This window comes from Lutra lutra, chromosome Y (genome assembly GCF_902655055.1).
Source record: "Lutra lutra chromosome Y, mLutLut1.2, whole genome shotgun sequence".
Lineage (NCBI taxonomy): Eukaryota > Metazoa > Chordata > Mammalia > Carnivora > Mustelidae > Lutra > Lutra lutra.
The window spans coordinates 1,663,831-1,669,613 of record NC_062297.1 but is presented as its reverse complement, the minus strand read 5'-3'; the positions used below and the strand labels follow the sequence as shown (position 1 = coordinate 1,669,613).

Genomic DNA, 5,783 nt, shown 5'->3' with positions numbered 1-5,783 from the left:
TGCCGCGCTCGGTGCCCCGGGGCTGGCCTCAGTTTCTCGGGACCGACGGGTTCGGCGACTGCTGGGATGCCGGGCAGGGAGCGGCGCCCTAACCAACCGGAGGGGGCGGGGGATCCGCGGGACCTGTGCGCCCTTCCCTCGCCGGCGGCCCCTCGGCTCCCCCGGCACCGCCCCTCGGCACCTCGATCCCACTCCGGGACCCCGGGCTTTGGGGACCCAGGTCTCTCGGGGAATCTGGGTCGCGTCCCGCATTCTGAAGGCATCCTGCGTCCTTGGCAACCCCAGTCCTCTACCTCACCCGCGGGGGACTCTTCATTCTCCCGGGGAGCTAGAGCCTCCGGTCCTCCACCTCTCGGCTTCTCCCTTTCTCCTTCCTCTGCTGCGGGACTTTTGTCCTAGAAATGGAGTGGGGGCGTGCAGGTGGACCAGCCTGGAGCGGAGGGACGCCTTCGCCGCATCCCCCTCCCCTGGGGTGACCCCTGCGGGACTTTCTCCAGCCTGGATCTCCCAAACTGGAGGGGGGGGGGGAGGGGTGATTCGCTGAAACCCCCAGGAGACCCTGATCCTGGAACATTCTACTGTCCCTTTTGGGAGGGTCGAATCTCCGTTTCCAAAAAGCCCCCACTCCAGCACCTGGGAATGACCCAGTCTTCCCCAAACCGCATACACAGGGAAACCCTGGGACCCCATGGGAAAATGTCGCTCCAGGGTACTCCACATTCACTTGCCCTGGGTGCCTGCACCTTCAACCAGCCTTGGCTTCTCCAGAGTCCCTGTGACGTATATTGCAGTGTCTTTCTTCCGTTCGCCCTGGCCCTACGGCTCCCCCCTGGGGATCCGGGCTGTCTCCCTCTTGGCCTGGCCCTGTGAGGCCACACTACTATCCTGCCTCTTGCTCAGTAGCCCTCAGACCCTGTGTCTCGGCAAGAGACACCCAGGCGGGAGGCCTGGCCACCTCCAGAGTGTGAGCTGAGGACAGAGGGTCCTCTGGAGCCCCCACTCCCCTCTGCCTATGCCCAGGATCTGCCAGCACTCCTGCAAAAGGCTTTAATTTCTTCTTTGAAATAGGTGTGGTAGGGGCTATCTGGGCAAGGATCGTCCCTGCAAAATAAAATCCGAATGTGTCCCCTTCCCCTTCCCAAAGAGATGGGGGACCTTCTCTCTCTAAGTGGAATATTAAGACAGTGGGACCCAGATGGAGTTGCGATGGCAAGAGGGCATCGGTGGTGCCAGAAGCCGCCTGCCCCCTTCTCAGGCCTCCACCAGCCATGTGGGCCTTATTGCATTGGGTGGGATGAATGAGGTGGAAGGGGAAAGGACAGTCTTCTTCAGGTCCCACATTAGAGACTCTCCCCAGTGTCCCCGCAGGTTATTGAGCCCCGCGGCTGTAGAGCAAGTCCTGTGTCTGCTCCTCCCGATGGTTCTCCCCGCTCAAGGTTCACCCCAAAGCTTCACCCCAATGGTTCACCAGGTTTGGAGAGGGAAATGAAAGCAAACAGGGTGGCTAGCTGGGTTGGGGAACAAGCAGAAATCTCCACCAGAGGTCGTCCTTAGAGACTCACAGCATTCCCCGGACTGCACACCCATTGGGAGCGGGACTCCCGAGATAGTGCTGGGACTCCTTGTCATCCTTATTGAGGGGAAAAAGAAACCACGGTTTGGAGACAGTAAGGGGGACCCATTCAGAGTCATTTCGCTTGTATGTGGCAGAGTCAAGATTTCAACTCAGACAGCCTGACTCTGCAGGGCTTGCCTGGGTCCCCTGGTCCTGGCAGAGAGGCAGTGCAGGCAGGGAGAGAAAGCAGGCCCCTCCTCTAACCACAGGGCGTGCCTGGTGACTTGAGTATGTACCTCCCTGCAGCTCCGAACAAGTCACAGGGGACTCATCCTTTCCTCTCTCCTCCGTGCCACCTTCCATCCCCACCGCGCCCTCCCCCCACCCGTCCAGGAAGAAAACTGTCTACAAGCGCGTGTGCCTGTCCCTGGCCCTCCTCGTGGCCTTAACAGTATTCCAGCGCAGTCTGACCCTCCACCGCAAGAGCGCCCGCGGCCCACCCGGGAGCCACAGAAGGCCCAGAACCTCAGCAGACACCTGGTGAACCCCAGCGGCTTCTGGAAGAATCCCAAGGCTGTGTCTGCCCCCACCCCATGGCCCCGCGAGGGCCCCAGACTTGGGATGTGAGCACCACTAACTGCTCAGCCAATGTCAACCTGACCCACCAGCGCTGGTTCCAGGACCTGGAGCCCCATTTCCGGCAGTTTCTGACCTACCTGCACTGCCGCTACATCCCCATGCTGCTGAACCACCCGGAGAAGTGCCGCAGCGCCGTCTACCTGCTGGTGGTGGTCAAGTCGGTCATCACGCAGCACGACCGCCGCGAGGACATCGCCACACCTGGGGCCGGGAGCAGGAGCCGGGGAGCGGCGGCTCTGTGCGCACCCTCTTCCTGCTGGGCACCGCCTCCAAGGAGGAGGAGCGCGCCCACTACCAGCAGCGGCTGGCCTACGAGGACCGGCTGTAAGGCGAAATCCTGCAGTGGGACTTCCTGGACGGCTTCTTCAACCTGACCCTCAAGGAGTTCCATTTCAAGTGGTTTGACATCTACTGTCCCCATGTCCAGTTCATCTTCAAGGGCGACGACGACGTCTTCGTCAACCCCACCAACATGCTGGAGTTCCTGGCCGACCCGGAGCCGCAGGAGGACCTGTTCGTGGGCGACGTCCTGCAGCACGCCCGGCCCATCCGCAACAAGGACAAGTACTACATCCGAGGGCTCCTGTACAGCAAGGCCAGATACCCGCCATACGCGGGCGGCGGCGGCTTCCTCATGGCCCGCGGCCTGGCCCGGCGCCTGCACCGCGCCTGCGACACGCTGGAGCTGTACCCCAACGACGACGGTCTTCCTCGGCATGTGTCTCGAGGTGCTGAGCGTGCAGCCCACGGCGCATGAGGGCTTCAAGACGTTCGGCATCTCGCGGAACCGCAACGGCCGCAAGAACAAGGAGCCCTGCTTCTTCCGCTCCATGCTTGAGGTGCACAAGCTGCTGCCAGCCGAGCTGCTGGCCATGTGGGGGCTGGTGCACGGCAACCTAACCTGCGCGGGTAAGCCGCAGGTGCTCTGACAGAGGCCAGACCCCCCGCAGGGGGCGGGGCCACGCGTTCTTGAGCGCCCCCCCCCCGGGTCCTCCCGTGGCCCCCACCCCCACCCCCCGGTGGCCTGGGGCTGGAGCTGCAATGCCGGGGACAGAGATCGTGGTTCCCTGCCCCTCAACCCCGCAGGAAGGTCGGGGTGGGTGAGCGTGGGGCTTTGTGGCCCCCTGGGCGTGATGGGGCGCAGTGAGCCAGAAGGGGGCCTCGGTGCGTGGACCCAGAAAGTAGTTCTTCCCCGCCTGCGCAAGGTCATCTTGGGAGCAAGGCCGGTGGCCTCCGGTAGCACTCCTAACCTGGGTTCCCTGCTGGGCTCCCTGTGACCTGGAGGGAGACCCTAGTGGCCTCTGAAGCAACCCCCGTGCTCAGGTACCCGGGTTAGGCCTGGCCCTGGATGGGAGAGGGGCGGCCCTCTGGTCTTCACAGAGGAGATTCTCCACCTCCCATGAAATGCCTCAGTCTCCCGCACGGCAGTCTCCCCCACGGGCCCAGGCAGCCCTTTCAGGAGAAGCTCAACACTATGCAGGCTCGCGGGCCCCTCCTCTGCCGCCCATGCCCCTGGGCCTCCAGGATATGGAAGCTCGCAAGGCCCTCGGCACCGCTCTCCCCCGCCCCCAGACCTGCCTGGAATTGCTGCTCCTCTCTGCTTGCAGGTGGCTTCGCTCCCGGCAGTGTCCTGTGATGCTCCATCCACCCCGTCTGGAAGCGCGGCTGACCGCCCTGACTACCTCGGCAATGCTCAGGACCTCCAGATGGGCTGCAGCACACCCACCCCAGGGCCAGAGTACTCCAACCTCTGCAGTCGCGGTGCTGCCCAGCCAGCCGAGGACGCGGTGCCAAGGCCTGGCTCCCCAGCCGGAAGCCAGCTGGTTTGCCCCTGGAGATGGACATACCTCCATTATTGTGAAGTCTTATTTATGACGAATTTGGAGAGAGAGAGTGCCAGACCTCGGGAGATGATGGTGTTCCTCCTCTGCCTTCCCTCATTCCAGCAAGATACCACCTCCCGCGGCCCCTCACTCCCCACCCATGCCTGTTACAGTCCCCCTCTGGAACCCTGTCCTTCCTGCCTGCCTGAGAAGTATCTCCAGGGCCTGAGCAAACATGGGCCCCTGTGAAGGGATGGAGTGAGCCCTCAGGCGTCCTTGGGCCTGGGCGCAGAAGGACGCCCCCTCACATCAGTGGCGAGGCACCTGGGAAAAGATTGAGGGATCAACTCTATTTTCCCAATAAAAGGGGGCTGGTTTTAAACAGAGAAAAGAAAGGAAAGAAAGAAAGAAGGAGGGAAGGAAGGAAGGGGGAAGGAGGGAGGGAAAGAAAGGGAGAGAGAGAGAGAGAGAGAGAGAGAGAAGAAAGAAAAGGAGAAAGGGAGAGAGAGAGAGACAGAGACAGAAAGAGAGAAGGGGAGAAAGAAAGAAACAAAAAGAGAGGAAAGAAAGAAAGAAAAGGTGAAAGGAGAGAGACAGAGAAAGAAAGAAAAGAAAGAGAGAAAGAAAGAAAGAAAGAATAAAAGAAAGAAATAAAGAGAAAAGAAAGAAAGGGAGAGAGAGGAAGGAAGGAAGGAAAAGAAAGAAAAAAAAGAGAGGGAGGAAGGGAAGGGGGAGAGAGGGAGGAAGGGAAGAAAGAAAGAAAAAGAAAGAAAGAAGAGGAAGGAAGGAAGGAAGGAGAAGAAAATTTTAACAGACTTGTAAACAGCAAAGAAATTGAGTCACAAATCAATCTATCAAAATCCTAGAGGAGAACATGGGCAGTAACCTCTTCAAAGTAAGCTACAGCAACCTCTTTCAAGACATGTCTCAAAGGCAAAGGAAACAAAAGTGAAAATAAACTTTGGGGACTTCATCAAGATCAAAAGCTTCTGCAGAAAAGGAAACAGTCAACAAAACAAAGAGGCAACCGACAGAATGGGAGAAGATAGTCACAAATGACACTACAAAGTGCTGATATCCAAGATCTATAAAGAACGCCTCAAGCTCAACACACACACCAAAAAGATAGTCACATCAAAACTCACAATAAATAAAAGTCCAGGCCAGATGGCTTCACAGGTGAATTTTACTAAACGTTTAAAGAAGAGTTAGTACTTACTCTTCTCAAAATATTCCAAAAAATAAAATAGAAAGCAAAGCTTCCAAATTCATTCTATGAGGCCATTAGTAGGCTGATGTGCAAACCAGATAGACACCACCAAAAAAGCAAAGTACCGGCCAACATCCCTGATGAAGATGGATGCAAAAGTTCTCAACAAAATACTATCAAATGAAATCCATTAAATTATACAATACATTAAATTAAACAATACATTAAAAAAATTCATGACCATTTGGGATTGATTGATTGATTGATTGGGTTGCAAGAGTGGTTCAATATTCCCAAACCAATCAATGTTGATACTTCACATCAATCAGAAAGGATAGAACTGTGTGATCATTTTAGTAGACACAGAAAGATCATTTGACAAAGAACATCTATTCATGATTAAAAACCTCCAACAAAGTAGATTTAGAGGTAACATACCACAAGAGATTGAAGCAGTGATCTAAAAGATCTAAGAGATCTTTTAGAGGGAAGGCAGTGATCTAAAAATGATCTAAAAGATCCAAAAAACAAGAGCCCAGGACGTCACGGATTCCCT

At 56.7% G+C, this 5,783-nt stretch overlaps 1 pseudogene; it reads left to right on the top strand.

Moving 5' to 3' along the window:
* Nucleotides 1-1,195: 1,195 nt before the first annotated feature.
* LOC125092622 (UDP-GlcNAc:betaGal beta-1,3-N-acetylglucosaminyltransferase 7-like) lies at nucleotides 1,196-3,123 on the top strand (annotated as a pseudogene).
* The last annotated feature ends 2,660 nt before the right edge of the window (nucleotides 3,124-5,783 follow it).